We start from the raw sequence: 26,955 nt of genomic DNA on the forward strand, positions 1-26,955 counted from the left end.
GGAAGAAAAGGGATGGAGTGATGGTTAAGGCAGTAGAATGCTGCCCTGCCTCGTGTGTGGGGCTGGACGAGTCACCTAAGCCAAACTTCTTGCGATTGATCACCGATTGTATTCCTCATTTCTGGGTGCCCAGCTTGATACCAGGGCACCTGAAGTGCTAAAGAGCTGAGCACTCAAAGCTGCAGCTGAAGTCACTGGGAGCTGTGTTTTGAACATATATAGTGCTGTATAGTGCTGAGTGAGTTCTCTGAAAAATCAGGTTCTAGGCACCTCCAAAAAGGCATTCAAAACTAATGGACAGTCTTGCCTGTAACCTCTCTCTGCCCCAGTTTTCCATTTGTAAAATGGGAAAAATGCCACCCCCTCACCTCCCAAGGATGGTATTAAGATTAAGGTTTGTGAAGCATTCAGATAGTATACTGATGAGCGCCATAGAAAAGCTCATGAGGAAATTAGTTCAGAGCAGGGTTTGAATAGTAAAGTCTTAGGGCCACACACTGAATAATGAAGAGGAAACAAAATACTGAGTGGCTACTCAGGGCACAGGATGGATGGTGCTAACTTACTGAGTGAACCAGGGATCCTGTGGAATAAACAGTATGTGATCATGTAATTAAACACTGTATCATAATACATATTCACAAGGGGTCTGAATTAAGGTTGCAAAGGCAATTTTAATTCTGGCATTTCCTAACTTTTGAGGGCTTGACTTTACAGCCTTAATGTTCTTTTAACGTAGTTTTTTTGTGTGTAATGTAAATAAATACTACAACTAGTGGAAACTGTCCCTAAAAAACCATCCCCTTGGAAAAATAGATTATATTGAGTTGATGTGCAGATCTTGTAAAATTCACCCAACTCTTAGTAGCTAGTTTGAAAGAGATCTTTGTTCCTATGCTATCCCCCAAATCCCTCAAAAAGTGAGGTCCGCTGTCGTGTAAAAGAATAAACAGTTTTGTACTCTTTGTTGTGCACTATATTCAATTGCAACATGGTCAATCAGAATCGTATTAAATAAATTTTTAAAATTAATCTTTCTCTCCTTGCTTTTCTTAGATTTTCTTTCCTTTCTTAGTCTTGTTCCATTTTCCTATAATAGATTATGGTGTGTCTTTTCCTGAGTTGTCATCAGTCTGTTTATCCATCTTTTTTTATATTGGATTCCCTAGCTTCTCCCCATATGCTTTCTCTTTTTTTGTTCTCCCACTTCTACCAGAACTTTTCTGTCCTATACTTCTTTCTAATTCTCCTTTCATTTATATCTGTCTCAGCTTGCATCCAAATCCATCCATCTATGCCACTCTACCCTAACCTCATCCTCTCACATAGAGCTTCAACTTCTGCCAGAGGCCTACCTAATTGTTACTAAGGCAGATTTAGATTTAGACTTGCAAGCATCTTTCATGTAAGCCTGTCCAAGAGCAACCCCCACTTGAGGAGTCAATCCTCCTCTAGGAGAGTGATAAGAATCCTAGCAAGTTGCTGCCTTCAGCCATCTATATCAGCTTCCAGGGTATGGAAAAAATTCAAAGCTTTCCCTCCCATACCCACTGTGGTTGTTGGAGCGTTCTCTCTTTCTCTTTCTCTCTTCCCCTTTCACATGGCATTTCTTAACTGTTGTGAGGGTAGGTGGTTTCTTCTATTTTTTTGGCCCTCCTCCCATCTCATGGCTGCTGCAATGTGATGGGGGTATGTCTGTCTTTTTATGCTTCTTTTTTTTGTTGTTCACTATCCTACTCCACCCCCAGCCTCTGCTTTTGAGTACACCATCCCAGCATCTAGCTTCAGTACCTTCCTGTGCTGCTGCTCGCTACTTTTCCCTTTTCCAGAGGAACATGACCTGATTCTTGTTTGCACCGCTGCCAACGTGGTTCTGAACAGCAACACTGGAGCATGATAAGACTAAGTGTTTTATTGTGCTGCCCCTTGGGAAAATTCTGAGCAGTAGCAGAGGTGCCTGTGTGCAGATTCAGGCAGACAGTACTATACCAGTTTAAATTTTATTAACCTAGTTTGCCTTGCAACCATATGGGCTAGTAGAAGCTTACGTTTTTACAAAAAGACCTTATGTTCTGCAAACACTGGTTACTCTGCCACAAGAAAGCTTACTAATTGCTATGGGCAAGTGGATTTTTTTAAACCATGCCCATGGGATTTAACCCATCACAGGGAGTATCCTTTTTTCCTTATCATAGCCTTCTAACTTCTGGGTTGTTTGTTATCCCTCCAGCTTGTTTATTCTCTTCTCCTTTACTCTCTTTGCTCTTATTTCTCCTAATCCATTTTTCCCCATACAACCTTTCCTCAATAGGTCAAGCCACATTGGTTTATTATGCAATTAACCAAGTGAATTGCTTTTTTTGGGGGGGGGTGTGTGTGTGTCTTTTTTTAGCAATATTACAAATGCTTTTAAGATTTAAGAAGGATACTCTGTCTCTTAGTGGCTAGTTTCCCAAACCTTCTCTTTAATTTTAGGGATGAGTAGTGGTGGTAGCCCAGGATGTACCAAAATAAAAATTTAAACAGTGGGTCTGTCAAAATCAGGAAGCTGCAGAGCAGCCAGAATTGTGACATTTTGTGAAAATTATTGAATTAGCATTTCATTAGAGGATCTGTGTAGAACTGTGGAGCAGAAGGATTGACAGGGCAAATATTGAGAATTAATAGCTTCTTTGCTAATGTTGCATAACGGTTTTTAACCACCATTTGAAACTGATTATTTTAAGAAGTGTCATCCCCAAATGAAGAAAAATAATAAAGGTTTTCATTTCACTGTTGAAGGCAAATGAAGTAAAGTAGTATAAATTGGGTGTTTTGTTCATAGCTCTTGACAGCTCAAACCAGTCGGCGGAACCTAAATTGCGCTCCCCTTTTCTGAATGCTGCTATAGAGAAGCCTTCTTTTTCCTTAAGGATCAGAGTGACTTGCATCAGTTTAAATTCTGTGGTCTCAAATGTGACATTTATTTATATAGGAGCATTTGTGTATGTTGTGCTTTTCATTTTCAACTGAAATGTGAACTAGAATTCTTTACACTGAGCCCCCACTTAATAACAATGTTTGGTTCGAACTGACTCCTTTGCTTCCGTGAGCAAACAGTACTTGGATTCAGAGAATCTTGGTTAGATGGAGTAGAAGTAGCAGCATCCTAGGATACTCAGGAATATCCTCCTCGGGGCTGCATGTGAATTTTGGGGACAGTGGATGGAACTCAGGTGGGATCCATTTGTCTCCAGAACATCATCTCTTGTGGAACTTGTAGCTGTCCAATGAGGTATTAACGCTGCTTGAAACAGCGTACATTTCTACTGGGCCCTTCCACAGCAGCCACTGAACCAACCAAAAGAAGACTGTGATTTAATTTATTTGGATTTATAATACATTTTTAAAAAAAAACAACAACTCTCCCATGCACTGGATGCCATGTTGTTGTGTTTAGTTTTTTTGAACTGTGATTTATGATGTAGGAAATAGTCTAGATATGTTAAGTAGTATTATAAGATTTTGAAGAGGGCAGAGGCATGTTAATGGAAGAGGCTTATCAGGTCACCATGGCTGAGAAAATGGAACTAAGCAAGGAACGAGGTATAGGATATAGAAAAGGGATTTCAAGAGAGAAATAAAATTAAGTAGTGATATATCTAGAAAAATGGAATGGTGAAATGATTTGAGATTAGAAAATAACTTGAGAATCTGGTGGTTGTTAGAGAGAAGTCTAGGATATGGATTATAGGTGACCGCCTAATCTTCAGTAACAGGAATATGGTGGTGTTTAAAGTAATTCTGGAAAGCAAAAATAACACTACTGTTCACTTCAAAAGTATACTGACTTTAGAGGCCTTCAAAGCAAACATTCAAGCAGAAGAACGGGAGTCCTGTAGCACCTTAAAGACTAACACATTTCTGCGGGCATAAGCTTTCGTGGGCTGCAACCCACTTTGTCAGATGCAACTGGAACTTTTCATTCAAGCAGAAGAATCCCTATCGTAAATTTAGGTTCAAACTCTTTTGAAGGATTTTAACCATTGGTCTGCTTCACTGAGAACAAGTGCATTAGATGGTAAGAACTTTTGAAGAAAGTGGAATCAAGAGTAATTTATTGACTGACTGACACAACCTTGTGAGTGACATTGTTTTACTCTAGCAATTGCAGAATGGTGAACATGTCAAAGGTGACAAAATTCATCTTGTCTATTTCCACCTCTCAACCTAGATTTACCAGGCAAATGGTTGCCAGGCAACCAGAGAACCTAATGGCAAGTGACACTGTAGAAGACAATTTGTAGTGAAGGGAAGCACCTAGTTTGTGCGTGGTGCTTTTTATTTTTTAAGACTGCTATAGATTTAATTACCTCTCAACATTAGGAAATACTATTTACTAGGAATTATGGTAGCAACATAATGGATGAGGATTCCATTATACTAGGCAGTGTACAAAAACAGAACAAAAAGAAGATTGTACTTAATTCACATGGTGGATAAGACAATTTGGCAAATAATCAGTAAGTGGAGATAGTTCTGAGGCTTCTGTGCCACTGTGTGATGTTGGGAGAGTCTGTTTTCCCATCTGTAAAATAGAAATAATACTTCTCGGAAGAGAGTTGTGATAGTAATGTCTGATGCACATTTTGAGATTTAAAGATGAAAGACGCTATGTGTGACATACCGAGGGTACAATCCAGACTAATGAGTAGCTGTGTCATCCCTGACTTCTAACCTGAGGTTCCCTTTACATTGCTTTGCTGCTATAGCTCCAGTCTGGATTGCTCACAAACAGCCTCTAGCATACAAGTCGCTCCCAGCTGTGCGTATGTGTGCGTGCGTGTGCGCGCTGCACCCAGCCAGCCACATCTTGGCTCTTATCAGCCTTGGTTATATTGCAGGGTGACCCGAACACACTCTCAGTCCTAGATCCCCCTCCCCCCCCCGTCCCGCCCCCGAAATGTATGTCATGTTTTGCCCAGCCCTCTCCTGCACAATCCAGCCTTGTATAAAGTCCATCATTTTGTTAATAGAAATGATATGCATACATTTTGTTACCCCAAATGGAGATGCCCAAACACTTTGATTTAAACACACTGGGTTAGCTAAAACAATAAAACAAGTTTATTAACTAACAGAGAGATTTAAGTGAATAAAAGTAATGAGGCATAAAAGTCAGAAATGATTACAAGAAAAATAAAGATAAAATGCAATTGGTGCCTAACTTAATAAACTATGAAATTCAAAGCAAAGTATTTATCACCACACGCTCTCAGCAGTCTTACTGACCAAACTTCTTAAGTCAGGAACCCTTCCCCAGTTCGATGGCTGCTTCCTTTGCTCCTTCAGGTGTAGTGAATTGATGGACAGAGAGAGTAGGGGTTCCATGAGGTGTTTGTCTCTCATTTTTATTGTCATTTTTGCTTTTAAAACACTTCTAGCTGAGATTCAGGAGATAGAGCCTATAGGAAAGGATTTTGTCTACTGCTTTTCCTCACCAGTTAGAGCATCTTTTTGTTTCCCTTCCTGCTTGATGACTCCATTTACTGCTTAAATACAAAACACAGCACACATTCCTTTGTCTGAGACAGACCTTTTTGCCAAGCTTGGTTTGGAACACGTCAAGATCATCATACAGTGGAATCTTATAAATTCACATTATACAATGTTGCCACACGTTTTATCAGGACAATACTGACCAGCAAATTGAGTTTTCAGATGGCAAGGCATGCTTTGTACAAAGCTTATTTCTACAGTGTGTAGGTGTGGACACGGGTACATTCTGTCACAATATGGTAAGTGCAAATTATTATTACTATTGAAGTAAAAGTAGTAGTGGTAAAGTAAAATAGGTCATCTGGCTCTCAGATGTAACTGTTGAGAACTGCTAAAACATTAAACAGTTTGTGGTTTGTGTGCTTCATATGAAGGGATTTTTGCCTTTTACCATAGCAACAACATGTAGGAATTCTTTTAAACATTATTTTAAAAACACAGTATAAAAATACCCAAAACAGATATGATAAAAATACTTGAAATTCCAAAGTTAGTTTTATGCATTTTGGGAAGGTTTCCTTTATTTTTTTTTATGTTCTGTCAAGTCCTCCAGAGGGGGAAAAGTTGTTTAGAAAGGCATTTAGTACCAGAAAGCGACTTTCTGGAATGGGGAAAGAAAAGAGAGCGGATTCAATGCTTCATTTTACGTCATAGTAATCTTTGTTTAGGTTATTCCTGCCCTTCCAACAAATATAGCAAACACACATGATGGGGAGAGAGCAAAGAACAGAAAGGAAAACTTCTCCCTCACTATTGCTTGCTTCATCTGTGAATAGCAGGTGGGATAAGTGAAATACAGGGCAGTCATGATGAGAAAGGAGCACGTCAATCTTTGGAATTGTATACTGGCGCACTTTCCTGGTCTGAGATGACATCTGGATGTTCTCCCTTTGTAATTGCTCATGCTGGGGCAAGGCCACTTACACAGCTTTAGCCTGTCATGATGGTTGTGGTGATGGTATCATGAAATTGAATTAATTCCAGCGCTCATCAAGCTTATAATCAATTAGGCAGAAGATGAAAAGGGATAAGAAGAGGAAAAAATAAAATGGAACTGAAGACAAGTTTGAGGATTATCAAGGATCTTCAATCCTGTAGGTTGCTTAGGAGCTAACATCTGTCTAGCAAGGGCTCAGTGCTCTCATTGGTCTGTGGACTGTCTGAACTGGAGAATTTCATAATATCTGCTGGCAAAAGTATGAGGTGATGATACCTCCAGATCTGAATAGCTACAAAGCCTTTGAGGATGTCCACTTTAAAATAAATGTCCAGAAAATATCAGTGTCGATCATATGGTCATATGGCAATTTCTATTGCCTCAAGAGGAAGCATTTCTTTCCATTCAAAGGAAGTTCTGGTCTGTCATTATGATGAATTTATATGAGGACCCTTCGTCATCCCATTTCATCTTAAATAAGCTCAGTTCACACTATATCTTTGATTTCATTTTGTGCTTGTCTTTATCTGCAATTTTTATATGACTTTACAGGTCAAGATGACTTGTCACCGTTTTATTCACTTTGAATAGCAAGGCTATTTAAACTTTAGCAGACATTTTAAAAACCACAAAATTATGGGTTCCAACACAATCCTCTCCTGATTCCGAAAACAGTTTCCACCCCAAATTCTGCTGTGCATTAGTTTGACAAGAGGAGAACCAAACTCTGGAGGAAAAAGTAGAGTAGAGCCAAATGTTACCATTTCTAACTGACATTTGGCTGCTCAGTTCCTGCTCTGAGGTTGCTTGCTTCATCAGAATGGATCTTTGTATAACATATAATGAATTTAAATGGATTTTTTTAAAAAAAGCCTACAATTTGTCTCCCAAAGTCTGTTTTAGATAATTATGTGAATAATAGCATGTTATGTACAATTCCATGTAGCCTCCACTTTTCGAAACTCTATTAGAGGGCAATAAAGCAAAATGTACAATTTAATTATTTCTTAATTTTCAATAATTTTTATTAATAGTTTATGCATCTTTATTTAGAACAGTTTTCTCTTGTTCATGTTTCAGGGAAGTTGCATCAGTTTAATATTTGTATGAGCTCTTAAACTACCAAACCATGAGTTTGTTTAAAACATAATTTCTCAACCTGTGGTACGCATACCTCTGGAGGTACGCGAGACACAGACAGGGGGTACCTCAGGAAAAACTGAGTGAAGGGGAGGCAGGTGGCAGCTGCCGACTTCTGGGGAAGCCGGGTGGCAGCAACCCGCTTCCCAGCTGGGAGGCAGGTGGCAGCTGCCACAGTCCCAGGAAGCCAGGCTGCAGCCACCCACTTCCTGCCAGGTCCCAGCTCCGAGCTGGGAGGTGGGCAGAAGTACGCAGCTTCTGGGGGAGGTGGCAGCAGCACCCCGTGTCCGGCCTGGTCACAGCTCCCAGCTGGAAGGCAGGTGGCGGCTTCTGGGGGAGGCGGGCAGCAGCCCCCCGCTATCTACTGGGTCCCAGCTCCCATGTGGGAGCCCAATGGCAGACTCCTGAGTCTCACAAGCTGGGTGGCAGCCACCTGAGACCTGGCTCCGAGCCAAGGGACAGCCTCCAGCACCCCGACTTGAAGACTGGCAGCAGCCGCCTGCCCACATCTCTGGGTCTCAGCTCAGCCTCCTCTGTCCCAGCTCAGATTGGGTGGCAGTCACCCACCTCCCGGGCTGGCAGCCAGGCGGCAGCTGCCTGCAACTTACCCAGGTGGCAGCTCCCCTCCCGGGCTCAAAGCCCAGTGCCCAGAAAACTTGTCAATTTCACTGCTGTAGCTGAGCAGTGAAATTGACAACTATGACAGCCCCAAATTTCACCAGTTACCCTCTTTTCCTCTCTCTCGGTCTCCTTCCCTGTCTCTCTCTCACCCCTTCCTCTTCTCAAATCTATGGCAAAAAATTTGGCGTGGCGCTTTATATTCCCCAGCATTGGCATGCCACTCAAAGCCTCCTAGCTTTGGCCAACATCACCTCTAGCCCATGTACATACTTGAGTTGTGCACCCCTGGTGTAAAGGTGGTAACCCTACCCACACTAGATCTGACATCTGTCATATCATGGCCTTATGTACTCAGCCCTTCTTCCAACATATTGCTCTCATTAGTCTGTAAATATAAAATCCCGTAGAATATTGAGTGTTGGGGTACTTATTAAAATCTTCAGAAGTTAGGGGGTATTTGCTACTTAAAAGGTTGAGAAACACTGGTTTAAAAAATAAATAATTTAGAGAACTCCTTTTATAGACTGGCACTCAATTAGAAGAAAATCAAGGAATGAAATGTTCTGAAGGGGGAGAGATCAAAACATAGTTTAAAAAACTTGCTGTTTTTAACTTATCCATTAAATTGGATAGGTATTGATCCAAATATACTTTTAAACCATGAAATCTTTCCCTTCAATCTTTTCTTGCTGTGTAAGTCACTGAGTTACAGCTGGAAGTGGAAATACTGTGCTGTGGAAACTTAAAGTGCTGAGGAGCTCTTGTCCTCTTCCTGTGATTGCCTAGCTTCTCTACTCCAGCATGTAACACAGTGCCCAGTTGCCTGAGCTAGAAGTAATTTAAATTTCAAAATACTGCGAATATTCAGGATTCTAGCAGATCTGGTGGCACTAGGGATACTACACTGAGTGGATTAACATTTTCATCAGAAGCACCCTAATACCGGGTTTGTGCGATAAACCACCACATTTTATAACCAGCTATAAAGAATGGGTCTTGGAGAACCAATTTTTTGTACAAACCCCAATAAATCTGAGGAATTTTTTGTTCAGTAGAGGTTGCCAATTTGGACAGCTGGGTTTTCACTTGTACCCTAGTGATTTATTTGTGAAATTCCTAGAACTGGGCAAGCCCCACATGTTTCTGAAATCTGTAGACTAAAGTAAATGGTTTGTTGTAATATGTAACACATTCTAATGCAAAGCAAAGGAAAATTATAAAGGGGTAGACGGGGAGGAATATGCTTTCTGTGGCTGCGCAGTCACTGAATGTTTAGGGGAAATGATTTATGTAGAGGAATTTTCCCCCATCTTCCTTTTCACAAATCACTCTCATACTCTTTCCAAACAGGCAAATTCATTAAACTTTGGCACCTTTGTTAAATTCCTCATTTGCTGTATTCTATATTTTTACCTTCAGGCAACATATTTCTCTAGTTCACAGGTTGCAATTTTCTGACAAGCTATCAGTGATTTGAGAAGAAAGGAAATAAAAAAATACAAATGTTATGTATTTTACAATGGTTGTCCATATATGTAGACAATTTCATCAGTGGCATTACCCTTCTGTTGTCTTTGTAGCAAAAATAAAAAGTCTGCAGATGTATTGCCTGCCTCATCCTCTCATTAGAGGGCATTCTGACATGGTATGGGTGTCTTGTTTCTCTGTATGGAAAATCTTTTGTTTGCAGAAGACCATACACTGTGTGCCCAGAACTGGTTAATTTGCCTAAATAAGGGTCCAAACCTGCAAACATTAATGCATATAAATAACTTTACTAGAATGAATAGTCCCACGTCTTCAGTGGGACTACTCATATGAACAAAACTACTCGTGCAGTTCGAGCTCAGAGACAGTTGAAATATCAAGGTGGTCTCTATAAGCACAAATGTGCTTGCAAATCTCAATTAAGAGTTCCTAAGAACTGTTCCTCTTATGAATCTAACCTTGTAGGGTACTAGGAAATACCAGAAGAGTCATAAGGTCTTCCTTCTCTTGTGTAGAAAAGGAAGGTTTCTGGCCCCTGTAAGCTATCCTCAAAGGGGTAAGATGTTTTATTTAAAGAATATTGATTTTTTTTTCAAAACCCTTAGCTAGGGCATTAAATCCCTCAAAAAACAAATCTGGGTCTACACATGCATCTAACTGTGCTCCTGTGAGGCAAAAAGGTAGAAAAATGTTGACCAACCTAAAACAATTCTGAGAAAATTCTTAAAGCTTTTGCTCTTCCGGGTGCCACATGTCCCATTCTTAAAACAACTCCAGTCATATAAATTATTCAAAGTTGGACTCTGGATGAGGTGATCTTGCTATGATTTTCACAGGGGGAAAATGCTATAAAGCCTTTGGAAACTCACTCTGAAAGATCCTGTTGAATGTAATGGGGTTGTAGAATAAAGAGATTTACCTAAAGCTGTAGTGGAAGTGGTCAGAGGTCAGTTGAAGGAGGCAAATGACAGGTTCCAGGAAAGATGTGTATTTTGTTTAAAATCACATGGTTTAATTTTACTGTGAGAATCCTTATGCTGTTTGTGTGGGGCTGTCCTCTCTCATTGAAAATGCTTAGTGTTCAGTTTAGTTTTTATTAATATCTTCATTCGTGTTGTATACCCAGAGACTCACAAACAAACCTGGCACTGTACACAGACCCACATTAAGACCATCCTGCTGTGAGAATTTGCAGTCTAAAGGCCAGATTGAGATTGACTGTACGTGCCCGTGCAGGACAGCAGAGGAACAGGAGTGTATTTTACAGTCCCTTGAACAGGCTACCCATTTCATAGGCCACAGCACAAGGGGGAGAATAGCTCCAAGGGGGTGGTTCTCTCCTTCTATACAGGTGAGTGAGGTGTTGGCAGGCAGGGGCAATGAGTTTGTGAAATCTAGGCTCCAACTCCTCCCAATTTACTGCATAGCACAGCCAAATTGGTGTGGAGTGGGATGTAATCCGCATGAGGGATAGGCTGGTGCAGGTTACCTAGGAGCGAAGGAGTTGCCATACTGTAGCGGACCCAAGATCCATCTAGTCCAGGATCTTGTCTCTGACAGTGGCTAGCAGCAGATGGTTCAGGGGGGCAAAAATCTTGCGGTAGGCAGGTGTGGGATAATCTGCTTGTTAGATCTCATCCTGATCTGTGATAGTTAAGGATTGGTTTAACTCCTGAAGGAGAAGGTTAAATCCCCCTTCCAAATTATTTGTTATTATATAGCATTAAATGTATATATTCTTGATATCCTTATTAATATCCAATCCCTGGTGTGAATCTTTTGGTTTGTTTGGGTTTTTTGCCTGGCATATCATCAGAGTTCAGACTCCTACAGACATCTGCTCTTGACATTCTTGGAGAGATCTGACTGAGTCATTTTGTAATGAGCTAATTCACTATTTCTTGGCATGAAGCGTGATTTGAGATTTTCTCCACAGCTAATCTCTGAAGGCTTGTCACTCCCATCAATTTGGAGCAGATTTGGATTTTAGGGCACTTGACTTGATTGTAACTTGCATTTGGCATCCTTTAGTTTCAAAAAGTGATTATTATTGTTATTATTGAACAATAACTATAAATTTCTATGGCTGAGAGAAACTATTGGACAAATTCTGCTTGTTCCGCCAATATAATGTTGTTAAAATAAATGGGGGTGCAATTCAGAAGAAACTGTCCCTATGCCTATAATATTGTAACCCCACCAAAGGCCAGAGCTTGTAACCCTTGCTCACAGAGTGGGACCTGCCGTGGTGAGTAAGCCTAGTGATTGTAATAAGACTGCTTGTGGAGTAAAGTTCCATTCCACATGAGTAATTGTGGCAGACTCTTCCTGAGAAGTGTTTCAGCAGAAATTCAACTTTCATTGTAAAGAAAACTGTCAACTTTTCTCTTTTAATATTGACAATGCAGGAAATGCTTCTAATATAATTGATATTTCACTTGTTAAACTGGATTTTTCTTGGATGAGTTCCTGTGTGAGTGCCATAACTTGTTTAGTCCGCCCCCCCCCCCCCCTTTTAACTTTATGCCAAGAAATACACAATTGTAATCACTCAAACATGGGAACAGAACTTCTTTTTACTTGACTTTATATAAAATGTGTGTATATGCAGCTTTAAAAATAAATCCTTTCAACTAAAACAAAGGGGTTCAATTGTTAATTGCCCAGCGTAAATCTTGTGATGGGTGAAGCAGATTGAATGAATAACTGAATGCTTTCACACTCCCATAATCCTTGTGTATGGTTCATGTAATTGCATTGTATGTATATGTTTGTACCTTAATTTTCCAACCCATTGCTGAAAGTTGGAGGTTCATTTGTAAACTCTTTTGTCTGCCTCTCTGGAGTCAGGATTGTCTCTTACTATGCGTTTGTACAGTGTCTAGCCCACTGGGGCTCTGATGTCAGTTTGGATCTTTAGCTATACAGTAATACACATGAATAATAACTAATCTCCCATCACTCTTGCACTGTCTCTTTCCTATTTTAACAAGTGTCACTTAACACACTCCCTGCATACACACTTTAAAATATGCCTAAGTGGCAACTGTGTTTTATCTCCAACAAAGATCACATTTAGTACAAATACACCATATAACAGGGAAATAAAAAGAATTTGGCACTAACGTCCGTTCCTGCTCAGTAGAAGCCTGAGGTTTAAAGAACTTGACTTAGTTCAGTTTGGGACTAAGCATTGGCAAAGGTATTTGGAGAAGATTACATGGTGCTTGACCACACTGTGTGCCGTGCTCAGTCCACTGTTAGTACCTTACTTGCACTTACATACTCTAAAACAAAACCTAGGATATTTAGAGAAGGTTAGCATCTGAGAAAACAAAATACACTGTAGGTATTGGACAGCTGATCTACACAATCTGTTAATGGCTAGTAGTAGGGTGACCAGACAGCAAGTGTGAAAAATCAAAACGGGTGAGGGATAATAGGCACCTATATAAGACAAAGTTCCCAAAATTGGGGTTGTTCCTATAAAATCGGGACATCTGGTCACCCCCACAAGTAAATACAGAACAAGCACTGCTATTTACTGTAATATAATATTGTTCAGTTTGTGTCGCTATAGCTAGAGGTCTGTAAGGCCTTCCATTTTAAATTGAGTTCATATTTCTGAGATAAAAATCTGCTCAGGACTGGTATTTGGCATACAGTAGAGTTAGGACTGGGAGGAAATTTATATAAAGCCTGTGAACAATCCATTCATGGGTGTGCCTGAGTCATAGGAACACAAACAGAATCGCAGAAAAGTGTCTTCAAACAATGAATTCCCCACCTCATTCTTTTAGTTAGTGCTTTTTGGAGTCTAAATAACTTTGTATTTAAAAAATAAACTGGTAAAGATGAAAATTCCTAAAGTGCCTGAATCATCATTGCTCGTGGGTGGCAGAAATTGAGGGTGATTTCAAATTTTAAAAAAACCCTTAATTGTTGCATATGCAAAACCATCTCAAAAGATTGTTGTTTTCCAAGTAGAATTAGTTTGCTTGTGAGGTACATGTAGTTGCTAGTTAAATCTAAGCAGTTAGAAAGGAGACCTTTCAAGTTCTGCATGGTACATCTGTGAACTAAAAATTGAGACCTCACACTGCCACATAATTAACTTTTCCCCAGCATCGCTTTTTTGGTCCATGTCCCATCATTTCAAAGATGTGTCCATTTGAAAACCTGGAAAAAGGCTACTTTTAAACATGGATCTTTCACAGGCAGGCAGTTTAGTTCTAGATCTAAAGTACATGCAAAAAAAGATGTAAAAAGTTGCAGTTGCAAACTTAAGCACTCAGAAGTTAGGAAAACCAGAATTAAAATTGCCTGTGCAATCTTAACTTGGCCCTACTGAAGTATGTGTGTCAGAGCAGGAATGGAATCCACTTCTTCGGGAACTGAGCTCTGTGCCTTTAAACACAAGAGGCCTGTCTCTTCCTGCAGCTCCCTGCCTCAGTCAATGTCTGTCCTTAATCTTGCACAGCCAACCTTATTTCTGACATTTAACTTTTTAGCGCTAGACTTTCCAACTTTAATATTATTTTTAACAGTTTTGTATCTAGTTTCCTGGGGTTTTAAAAAAGCAAATTGGGTGGTGGGAAATTTTATTGTACAGAACCAATAGATTATGCATAATTTGTTGGACAGCAGACCAATGTCAAATCAGATCCTTGGCTTTGTTCCTGGTTTTGGAGAATAGTGTCTAGCTGTTAGATGTTGTAGCTAAGCATATAGGTTTGTTTGGCACATTCATTCTGAAAGCCCTTGTGGTTAAATACATGAGACCTGAATTCTGTTCTCAGCACTGCCAGAAGTGAATTTGTACAACCTCTGAGTTACTTCAGCTGCAAAACTGGGGGAGATATATTTGTCTGCCTTTAAAGGTAAAAGGTCTTGATCAATGATAGGAAAGTACTGAGAATTATTAAAGCCAGTCAGGAAAAGAGCTGAGACTAGAAATCGTGATGTTCTCCTGGAGTCCATCCTAGCCAAAGGGTATTTTGTAGTTGCTGCTTTGTGTTTTGTCCAGATTTATGGATGGACCTTTGTGGGGCTGGGGCCATGCTCAGTGCAATTGACACATAGCAGCTCCCTGGATCTTACACCTAGAACTTGCACAAATGGGAGTTGGGTATCTTAATAGCCATTTTTATCTCTGATAATCTCCTCTAAAATCTTTCCTACTGTAGGTATCTAATGGATGACCCGAATGTCCAAATGTGAGATTGGGGCAATCTATTATAAGATAAAGTTCTTATACTTGAAAATTGGACATTCTTAAGTAACATGGTTAAGATTATAGTTCTTTTTCTTTCTTCTGGAAACAAGTTTTTAAATCTTTTCAGATAGTATCCACACCATGTTGTAGTAGTTCACAGCAGTGCTGCAATAATCCTACTTTAACCCTAGATCAGACAGGTATGTTTTGAAATTGACTTTCTTCCACAATTTCTGTGATAGAACTATATGAACTATTCCATTTTTTTATTTCAAAGCCGGGTACAAGCACACAGGGCCCTTTGCTTCTACTTGTTTCCATTTGCAGCAGGAGATTTTGTGGGCAGGGATGGAGAGCCTCAAAATGAAAAACATCTGTAGAGAACAATATACCAAAATATTCTTGTGGTTTTCCATGAATAACTGTGTTCATGCATATTTTAGTTATAGCTTGGGTTTTCTGTGGTTAATTAAAACATCTGGCTTTAATTTTTCATGTACTGAAGTCTGTCATTTATTAGCTGGATCTGTTGAATAGTGTATAATTACACCCTCACTTCATCACAACTGCAAGCCAGAACTATTTTTCCAGGACCTTTTAGGGGTGATTTTATGGCGTGGGACAATTAGAATTGTACCATCGTGTGTGTGTGTGTGTGTGTGTGTGTGTGTACACAAGTGATTCCTTGTAGCATATAACCCCATGTTAAAAGAAGCAGTTCAGATATAAAATCAAGTATACTATTGTTGAATTGCCAGGCTAAAAAGCAGAAAAACTAGTTGGATAGAAAATCTATAAAAGAAAACTGCTGTGAATATAAAAGTGAAGAGTAAATTTAAATGGTATTACTCTGTTTACGACAAAAGCGAGCTAACAGTTGGCCGGATTCTGTCTCCTGTACTTACATTGAGTTGTACCTTACTCTGCAATTAATCCCATTTCTTTCCATGAAGTGCTTCTGGAGTAAGGTACTGTTTAATGTGAGCAAGAGTGGCAGAATCTGGCCCAGAGTAAATCGGGTTGGAAGTCTGGTGACTTTTATGGGGATCTGTGGATACCCTTCCCTGGAAATTTTAAATATGTAGTCTTGCCAATCTTTTGCATTTAAAAGGCCAGATATTGCTCTTCAGAAGCCTATTAATGAGCCAATAATAAAAGGGGTACAATTTTTTGACAGGGAAACTCAAACATTGATATGGTACATTGTTTTCAGTCATTTGTATTACAGTAGCACCTGGACACCCTAACTCAGAGCAGGGCCACATTGTGCTTGGCAGCGTTCATACATGGATGGGACTTTCACTAGCCTAACTTTGCTCCCATCCAGACTAATGGTAAAACTCTCATTGACTTCCATGGGAGCAGAGTTAAGCTAGCGCTGAGGGCTTTTGCAGTTTTCACCCATGTAATAAGAGATGGTCCCTACCCCAAAAGCTGACAGTCTAAATAGATAAGTCAGACAAAGGGAGGGACAGCCACGGCCTGTGGGAGTCCGCCGGGAGAGCGGCACAGTACAGAGGGCTGGGCTGGGAAGTGATGTGCTCCAGAAATTCTGTAAGCACAGTGTTCATATTCTCTGTTTATATGCTACTCTTGAAGTGCAAGTGAAATGAAACAAGATCCTCCTGCTGGATGTCCCTCCACAACAAGCAGTGAAGCAGAAGAGGGAAAGTATTGATTGACGAGAGAGGGAGTAATTTCACAATATGTATCAGTTCCAATGTCCACTCCAGAGCGGAGTTAAAATTGCTTAGGAGGGGAAAAAGAGAAACAATTAAAATGACTAATAAAAATGTGGGTGCCTGCCAAGACAACTCATGTTTTAAACCACAGGATACAGAGTAGATAGCACTAAAAATATAACCTAGGGACTTCTGCAAAAATTTGGAGTTTACCCTGGTAAATAAATAAAATTAAAATTAAAATCAAACCAGGGCATAAATCAGTTTTATAAAATTCACTAGCTTATGGTAATGAGTCTTTTTTTTTTTTTCCTCCTTGTTTTCCTTTCCATTCCTTTATTCTTTCTCCCCTTCCATTACCAAACCCATTCCTTCTCTCTGTTCTGTCATCGTGCCTTAGAATTCCTCACAGAGAGTGGGCTACCGCAGGGCAGGGTCAGACATGCATTCTGTTTCTTCCTCCTCCATCTGTACCCAGTCAGTGGAGCCTTTCCGTGGGAGTGGTTTTTTTCTTCTGCTACTGCTGAGGCAGCTGAATGCGCCTCTGGAACGCTACATCTTAGCTGGACTGCTTACTACATCGTTCCTACTACCTCCTCTTTTAGGCCTTGTCTAACCTCGACAGTTGTACTGCTTTCAGTACGTAAATAACATAGCGCTTTCAGCAGAGTGCATTCACGTTTGGCTGCTGTTGCTGATGCAGTGTGTCTTCTCAGGAGCAGTTTGCACTGACAAAAGATGCATGGCACTGTGAGTTGGCATCCCTGTGTCCCTTGCTCCACCATCTAGTGCACTATCTTGTGGAAAACTTTGCAGCGTATTTGAGACTGCCACCATGTAATGTGAAATACCACCACTTCTCTCAGGGATTTATGGGAATTTGATCTCCAGCTCCCACAAATCCCTCCATTCCATTTTATGATCTTTTTTTCCCATGCTGTTTTTCCTTCTCACTGCCATCTTGCTGTCAGAAACATGGCTGCTATACCAATCAGCAAAGTAGTCTTGTCCATTTCAAGGATCGGGCAAGGTATTCTTTTGTATTTGTGGAACCACAGCAGCTGCACATATAGTGGGGATAGTGAGGTTGAATGGAAGATAGACAGTGAATGAAGCAGACCAGCTGTTGCAGGTATTTACTGAGCAACTGCACAGTTCACGCAGGCCCTGCAGCACACAGAAACCAAGATGAGAGCTGTTCTGAGGGTGGAGAAATAAGTGGCAATCACTGTCTGGAAACTTGCTGCCCCAGATTGCTATTGGTCATTGGGCAGTCAGTTTAGGATTGGTAAATCTATGGTAGGGGCAGTTGTCATCCAGGTGTGTAAGGCAATTAAGTGTGTTCTGCTGGCCATGCTAGGCAGTGTCCAGGAAATAATAGATTGAGTCGATTAATTGGGCTTCCCTAACTGTGGTGGGATGATGGATGTGGGAAGTGTCTTCCACACCCTGCCTTGTCTCAGAGCACATAAACTGAAACGGGTACATCTCCATAGTTACGCAAGCACGCTGGTGGATCATCAGCGACTCGTCACGGACATCAGTGTGGGGTGGTCAGTGACGGTGCGTGATGCTCACATCTTTAGGTACATTGGTCTTCTTGAAAATGTGAAAGCAGGAGCACTTTTCCTAGACCATCCTATTGACATTAATGGGGTTGTGGTACCATTTGTGATGGGAAAGCTGCAAGGAGGGACATCTGGGTCTGTTTCAAGAGCTGTGGGATTTCTTGATGCAGCTCTTGATCCTCCTGTCTTTTCTTCATGGTCTTTCGGTCTGTCCTCAAGCATACACTCATGCCATTCCCAAGTCTCATGGGCTCCAGACTGGGCAGTCTGGACCAGTTTGAGAAACATGTAATCTTTTGTACTTTTTAAAAACATCTTACCATGCTGAGCTGATCAGCAGGTCTAGGAGAGACATTACTCAAAGATACCCCAGCTGAGGTCACTGATATACTGAGCCATTGTTAGGTATTGGGGGGTCTAGATACTGGGTGATTTTCAGGATAGTGTAGTAAAGACTGCTAAAGTTATGACAGGCAATAGTGATCCCATAAGAGATGTTGACCAAAACTGTCTCAAAGGGAAGGTAAAGGGAATTGTTTGAGAAGGAAAGAAGACATCCTGGGCCATATTCTACTAGGATCTTCGCAGCAACAATCTCCAAGATTGGTGAGGGAAAGTGTCTTACCATGGCTGGAAAAATAAGGCAGCTCTGCTTAGAAATGTCTAGGCAAATGGTACTGGCTGGAAAAGTTCTAGGAAATTGTGCCAATAGACCACAAAGCTCTGTGTGCCAAGATCAACATGCTTTATTTTTGTTACTGTGTTGCATGGTATTGCATTTTATTGGTTCAAAGCAAGCATGTTCTGTGCAGCCATGAAGGTGCTCATTCATTGCTCCTGTAATTTAAAATCTTAAATGTTAAGCAAACATTTTGATTCTGTTCTGCAAAATTTCTAATTCTTGTTTTTGGATTATTGCCCAATACTGACGGTTCAGGCTCTTAAATAAAGCGGCTAGTTCATAACAGAAATCCTTTGTCTCCATGTGCAGACTGCCATCATTTTAAAAGCGAGTGGGTGCAGGGGAGGGGAGGAAGAGGATAAGGATGTTTGGGGGGGAAGAGGGGGCGGTCCTGGATTAGGTAAACAAAATGGCCCACATTACAGAGGCAGTCCTATACCTACATGAGTCCCCTTCCTCAGGGTTTACGTAGCTCTGTGGGTCCAGCTGGGTCTCAAAGAGCGGCCGCTGACTCTCGGTCACGGTACTAGCCATGTTCCCGTCCTCAGTGACCTCCTCAGTTGCTAGTTCCAGGGTGCTTCCACTGCAGGTTGCCATTTTTGTTGAAGGGAAGGTAATGGGATCCTGGCTCATTATGATATCAAGTTGTAACAGAGGAAGTCTTGGGAACTGTACTAGATGTAAGTAAGCCTAACGCAGCTCCTTTCCCTCTGCCTGACGTTGGCCCTCATCCCTGCCGTATCCCTGGGTTTCCATGCCCTTCACAATTCCCTCATCCATTTTTATTCCTATGGAAATTTCGCAGCTCTGCCAGCATCCATTGCTCCCCCACAGGCTGAGGAAATCTAGGCCCTCTTTCTTAGACCATGCAGCAGCATGAGGCGTGGTGGATCCATTCCTGGACAGGGTGTGCTTGCAAAAGTGGGTAACAGTAAAAGACGCATTTCCAAAACATGCTGGAAATTTTAAATGGGAAGTGAGCTTCCAGTCACAGTGACCCTTGGGCAGCATAGGTCAAAAATTTGTCCAGAATGGTCATTGTTGTAGGGACAGTTGCATAGTGGGTTTGTTGCTGGAGGACTGCTTACACCAGTACAGGGTGCTTCTGCATCCACACAAGCTTTGTGCTTGTAGAACTACATCAGTAGGGGACCTGTCACTTGGGGAACTGGTTTAACTTGTCAGCAAAAGTTGAAGATTTGTCAGCATGACTCAAAATTGAGTGTGGATGTATGCAAGGTTGTGTGGGCAGAAGGAAAGTTTTGCTGGTAAAACTTTGTAATGTAGACCATTCCTTACTCATACCTCTTCTTATATATCTGTAGTAACCATGCTTTGGCCATTTGCTGTGTTTTGCTTCAGGATAATAAGAATTGGAATAGTAGAGTTTGGGAGAGATGGAGAGGCAAAGAAGGGTTCCCACTATCCTATATTTGAGTTTGCTCTTTGTCTGCTATTGGACTTAGGCTCTCCAAGTTTTTAGTTATAAAATCTCCAAAACTCCTGTTGAAGCTCTATAGTACGTACTGTTCAGTTTCTCCTAGGAATTGTGGAAGTTTTATAAAACATAGTGGAAAGGAGAAGGATTTCCTTTTGATAAAAATAGGCTTCATTAACTAAAGAGACAGAATACCTATGAAGTTTAGTTCTGTGGAGTTAGTGAGAATCATCATGTTAAGAAATGTTTGTAGCATCCCTCTTATTCATCAATTTGTGGAGATTATATTCTGTGGAACATATAATAGCCAAACTGCCAGAAGGAGATTAGCTGTAAATGGTGGTGATAGGTAAATATTCATAAAAGTAGTTATATTTAATTGTGGATTAATTTCCTTGGCAGGTCAGCAAGTTAGTCTTCAGCCTTGGATATCGGTGTCCTTTTTGTAAATGAAGGCCGCTATAAAGTGAGCATCGCAGATCTCCTGTTCAGCACTGCAGGTATTTACTCACACTAGCATCAATAAAATAGTGGCTGAACTAAGCTCCATTATAGTTCCTTTCACCCTTATATCTCCTTTAAAGGTGAATTACAATAGCATCAACATTTTTTTTTTGCCCTTTTGCTTCTCCTTTTGTCTATTATAAAAATGGGCCAACAAATGTGTATCTGGTATAAAATATATTTCTCTGCCTATCTTTTTATATATATACATCCGAAATCTCAGGTCTTTGCTTCCCTCTTTCTGCTGAACTGCCCTTGCAGTTTTGGAGTTTGTTAATGGTGATGTCGCATGTTCTTGCAATCTGAGTGCAATTTTCGCTCCCTTCATGCTCCTGGTTAGTTGGAGGCACCACCTATGGGTGCCCTCAAAAATATCAAGTTTCTCTAGCAAAGAGTGGGAAGTAAAGACCTAGTATTTCTTATATTTAAAAAAAAATGTTTACGTTATAAGAAGGCACAATTGTTTTTTATTTTGATCCACAGTTCACCTTTTTAGAAGCTAATAGAAACCATTTTATATTTTATTTGAAATTGGATGATTCTTTTAGAAAATAGAGTAATTACATTAAGTAGTCTTTCTTACTGTTTCATTTATCCTGAAATTAGTCCAGAGGCACTTGCTATGTAGCGAGAGGAAAGACTTTATGGAAAAACTTGTGTTATAAAGCAAATTACAGTTTACAGAGTTTATATCTGGTAACTTGAGACCTGATCTGCTATGCTGATTTTTTATAGTGTTTATTGTAAATACAAGTTATAGTGGAACCAATTAAATGAGAGGTTATTTTAAAGCTGCAGTTTGATTATATATTATAGTAGAATAACTGCCGTTCTTTCCAAATTAATTAGCTGTGTCTACTTATTAACTAGGACATTATACTCTTTTCTGAGTCTTATGCCTGCTGAACGTATTAAGTCCGTGAAATTTATTCCTCTCATGAATGTTGTTTGGAAATTTTTTTTTCACATTTGTCTTTTACTGTGTATGTTACAGTTTGAAAGGTACCTATGAGTACATAGGAAAACACATTTTACTTTTACAGGGTTTGCTTAGAATATAATGTTGACCTGAATCTCATTCTGTGTGAGTAAAATTAAACAGGCTATTACAAATCTCTTAGCACAGTAAAAAAAAATATATATATATATAATTGCGTGTAATACAGGCAAGTAGAGGCTGGACTTTGGTAATAGACATGCTTATAATTTTCTCCCTATTTAAAGGAAAGTTCCTGTGCTGTTTTCCTCCTCTTTTTGATAACCACAGAAAAAACTTATTTGGAGTACATATAGTGCTCATCTTACAAACTCTTAAGTTGCCTTAGATAACTATGCAACACTACTTCTCTCTCTCTCTCTCTCTCTCTCTCTCTCTCTCTCTCTCTGAGAATTTGTAAAATACCCATCATTCTGTGTGCTTTATTTACATTATTTAGAGGGTGTTCTCTATATTTAATGTAAGAATATTGCTGTTACTGATTTTAACATTATCTTGGGTAAATTGGGAAGTGTTTAAGGACAAAAAGTTAAACAAGGAAATGACAAAGCAGTACTTTACCTCCCAAATAAATGTTCTTAAATCTCTATTGATCTGAATGGCTTATCTATGTAGTCCCTGCAGAGCTGCTATTTTAATAATTCCAACAAGTAATGCAGCCTAAGGACATGCATCATGACAAGATAAGATTTTGCAGCTAAGGATCAGCATGATATTTCTACAATTAGTAAGAAATGCAAGCAGTTTATGCATACCCACTAGAATTTAAAAGCTGCTGCTATTCCCTGTATCTGTGAATATGGTTCTCATCTTCCTGGGCCCAATTTTCTGGTCCAACCAAGCTGTCCTTAACACAGAATGCTGGAAAGGGGCAAAGGCAGCTTTACAATACCTTTGTAGCTCTTTGATTCTGGGGCTGAATAAGGGCCAGTCTCAGGGTTACTCTGACTTAGTGTCATAAGAAGACAGCCTTAATAAGCCATTTCAGCAGCTGAGAATAGCTGGAGAATAGAGAATTTCCATCCTTTCTCCTATTCCAGGCTAATTCCCCAAGGTAGTATAGAGCTGCTAAGCTGGTTCTGGTGCCATTCCCCACACGCAGTAGGAAATCCCAGTTTGAGAGATCTGTCGGTTTTATTGTCCCTCTGTGTTGCTGGCATGATGTAAAAGGACTGTATATTGTAACAGAACTGACCTACCTGTCTTGACACATGCCATTAGGCATTTTTTGGCTTCCTTGCATTATTTCATATTTAATCTCGTAATCTAAGTGCCTTAAAATGCCTTACTGTTTAATTATCAGTGATTTAGTCAGTTTCCAGTCAATCCAGTTTCAATCCAATGTAATTTTTTTATAGTCAGTTACAGTTCTGTGGATTTTTCTGACTGTATTGTTGGTGGCAGCAGTCAGCTCACACTAAGAGCTAAATGAGTTTCCATCTGGTGTTACTACTGGCTGAACAGGAATAAAATTTGTTCAATGTTTTACAAAGCAAATATGATATTCTGATGTTAAAATTGCTGTTAAAAGCAAGACGGAAACTTACAAATTTATTGAGCCAGATTCTGCAGCCTCTCATTCACATCTGTATAAACAAGGAGGAAATCAACATACTCCTGTGAAGTTACTCTGTCCTTCTAGTAATGTAACTGAGATAAACATCTTGTTTTGACACCTTGTGTGTGTTAACTACTTCTGTTGTTTCTGTGCAAGACACAAGCACATGGTTTCATCTGAAACGCTATCAGGCCAAACAAAAACTTCAGATGTCATGGGATGGTATGATCCTTGAATACTATGAATAGAGATGTGTGAAATTTCTTTTTATAATTTTATTTTTTTAATTTCCATTTTATTTAATTTTATTGTGGAAGGCTATAGGCTGGGAGGTAGCTTGCAAGGTGAGCTCATCCTGCATTCACCCCACAATGGCAGCTCTTGTTGGGTTGCCAACCTTCTGGGGTTGTCCTGGAGTCTCCAGGAATTAAAGATTAATCTTTAATTAAAGATTGTCATGTGATGAAACCTCCAGGAATGTGTCCAACCAAAACTGGCAACCCTAAGCTCCTGTCCAGTGGGGCTTGCTCTGTCTCACCACGCTGGGCGTTGCAACATGGCGCATGGGGTTGCAGTGCTTCTCAGGTTTTGTCTGGCCACACCCCGTCGTCATGATTGGGGGGAGAGGGGTAGACAGGTCAAATTTGAGTAAGTGGCGCTGTGACCCTGTGTGCCGGGTTGCAATGCTACTCACTCAAATCTGAGCAGTGCAGCCCTATGCACCAGGTTGCAATGCCCAGAGTGGGGAGCTGGGCCCAGTCCCCTGGGACAGTAGCTGCTGCTGTTGAGTAAGTTCTTAGTTTTATTTCATCTTATAGGTTTTCGATATTTTGTTTCTCATTAGCAAAAACCATGGAGTTCTATGAATATGTAGTGTAATATTAGACAGAATGCTGACGTTCAAAGAGCACATCAAGAAATTTGAAAAAGAAAGTGAACTCCAGGAATTGTGTACTCCAGAAACTGGCCAAAATGAAATTAGGAGCTCACCGCAAAATACTTTGATCATCTAGTCTTGCCCTGTGTTACTGTGCCCCAGTATGATCACACTCGAGCCATGCACACAAAGTGGATACTGAACTCAATCTGCAGGATCATCTCAGGGACTTTAAAACTGGCTCCCTACACTATTTCCTATATTGCCTCATGGGGACTGCAACACCATCATTGAGGCAGGATGCCTTCCATAAAAAGAAGCGACAAAACCAGGTTCGTGACCCAAGATGTCCTCTGCATGGGCACATTCAGCTACTCAGGAGGCTGAAGTCCAGAAAGAGCTTTGCCTCTGAAAATCCCTTACTCCAAAATACCATTGTGGAATGGTGGGAAATGGCCATGATCTTGAAGAACTTGGTTCCATCAGAACAACTCCTTCCAGACCTTGACCTCAAATACAATTGACCTCAAATGCTGGTCCCTACACCGAGTGAGAGCTGGAGTGGCAAAGAGTGGTGACAATATGAATATGATGAAGGACCACAAATGAAAATGTGGAGAGCCTAGACAAATACTTGAACACTGCTTGATGGAGTGCCCCTGTTAACATCTTGTACCCCTGCGGGACTATTCGAGATAAGTGACAAGACCAGATCTTGGCTGCATTTTTGGAGTGACAAGCTATGATGATGATGACTTCTGTTGTCATGACTGTAATTTTACATCAAGATGCTGATGAAGTGAAGCATTATTAGAACGTGCAGAGTAATATGCAGTCCAATTAAAAACGCTTTCCTGAACTCCCCTCTCAGCTCCATGTGGTGGTTTCATCAGATCAAAGTTGAGGCTCCTTGTCTGGGCAATATCAAGACTTCCTTGCTGCTGTTGACTCTGCTGTGCCTGTTCTGTAGTTAAAAAGTTTCCAGGGTTGACAGTCTGGTCCCTTTAATGAGCAGAAACATTTCAAATAGGGAAGGGAAAAAACAATTTTTCTGCATACATTTTATAGTTCAACACTGTCACAGAGTAGTGCTGGGCAGGCCTCCAGAAGGTTTTGCAATTTGATGTGGCTAAGCTCTGGAAGTCTGAGTGCTTTCCCCAGCTGTTGGAAAGGAAGCAACAGTGAGTAAACGCAAACAGCTCCCCTCACCCTTTTGATCGTCTTGTATAGAACCAGTGGCCTGGTAGTGTCTGTCAATGCTGAGAACTCAGGCAGCTGTTCAGATGAATAGGTTATTGTGTTTTGGGGCTGCTTTGGTCAGAGCTATTGTGGAATACCTCTGAGACAGGAAACTGTGAAGTTTTGCTCAGGACATGCAGAACTGTGAACCATTGTTACCTCTCTGCCTCTGCAAGTGAGAGCTTTGCTGCTGCTAAGCTTTGTGTCAGCTCCCTGACACTGCAGCCTTATTGCCTGGCCAGCCAACTCCTCGGGACTCTGCCAGTCTAAACCTTGCCTTGCAGGCAACAATTGGTGAACCCCAGTTCCCGAGTTCCCCGCAGACGTCTCCTTGCAATGTCCAGTCCCTCTCACTGGGAACACAGAAATTAAGTTCACTGCCTCCAAAGAGGCAGAGCACACACTAGCCTGTTAGTGAAAAATCCACCCTTTCCTCTGGTGTAGACAGTGCTAGGTTGATGGGAGAATTCTCCCATAGGGAGTCTTATTCAATCGCCCTGAAGGACTGATGGCCTAATGTGTTCTAAAGTGATGAGGAGTAAAGGGAAGAATGTAGCCATAATGTTAAGAGGAGAAAGTCCAGGATACACGTCTTAACACACTTAAACCCACCTTCACCAAACAAGGACACTTCACCAGAGAAGTAGATGGCATCATGGAATAGGCCACTCAAAAATCCTCAGAGAACCTGCTTCAATACAGGGGGAAAAAACTGCTCCGACAGAACACCCCTAGTTGTCATCTACCACCACTATAGAACCCATTCAGGGTGTCATTAAACAATTCCAACACATGCTCAGTGGGGACCACATACTGTAAGAAATCTTTGAAGCCCAAAAGAGGGGGTTAGGGAAACAACCCCTCCGCCTTGCCAAGCTCCTCATCATCAGAAGCAAGATCCCCATAGATCAGCACCCCCAACTCAAAATGGCACCAGACCCTGCCAGAACAACAGATGCAAAAGCTGCAGACAGATCTCCACTGCTACAATGATCAATACTCCCCCACAACACAGCTTTCAAAATCCCTGGGTCCTGCACATGCCCATTACAACATGTTATTGTGTACCTCATCCAAGTGCACTAAATGCTCCAGGAACAACCATGTGGGTGAAATGAGACAATCGCTATGCTCTTGAATGAACTCACTCTGAAAATGATAAAAGACAAAAACACCACATCACCTGTGGATGACTTTTCACAAAAAAATCACTGCATGTCTGACCTCTCAGTCCTCATCCTTAAAGGAAAGTTGCACAACACCTTCAAAAGGAGCCTGGGAGCTTAAATTCCTAACTTTGTTAGACACTAAAATCATGGACTTGATGAAGACATGGGATTTATGGCTCATTACAACAATCTGTAACCCACTAACTTTCTTTTGTTCTGTGACCTGCAAAGGTGTTAACTGACCACATTACCCTGAATGATCTCTTACAACATTTTAGTTCCTTATGATTAACAAGTTGTTC

At 40.7% G+C, this 26,955-nt stretch overlaps 1 protein-coding gene across 11 annotated transcripts in view; it reads left to right on the forward strand.

Moving 5' to 3' along the window:
* APBB2 (amyloid beta precursor protein binding family B member 2) overlaps nt 1–26,955 on the forward strand; it is a 317,656-nt gene that overhangs the window by 45,867 nt on the left and 244,834 nt on the right. For 10 of the 11 annotated variants that reach the window (XM_067531218.1, XM_067531217.1, XM_067531229.1 and 7 more), the window contains exon 3: nt 20,712–20,809. The exons of the other annotated variant lie outside the window; for it this stretch is intronic. The gene's annotated coding sequence lies outside the window, so the exon portion shown is untranslated. The remainder of the gene's footprint in view (nt 1–20,711; nt 20,810–26,955) is intronic. 11 annotated transcript variants of the gene reach the window in all.

Source organism: Emydura macquarii, unplaced genomic scaffold, assembly GCF_026122565.2.
Source record: "Emydura macquarii macquarii isolate MOO-44397 ecotype Brisbane River unplaced genomic scaffold, CSIRO-AGI_Emac_v2 contig_3128, whole genome shotgun sequence".
Classification (NCBI taxonomy): domain Eukaryota; kingdom Metazoa; phylum Chordata; order Testudines; family Chelidae; genus Emydura; species Emydura macquarii.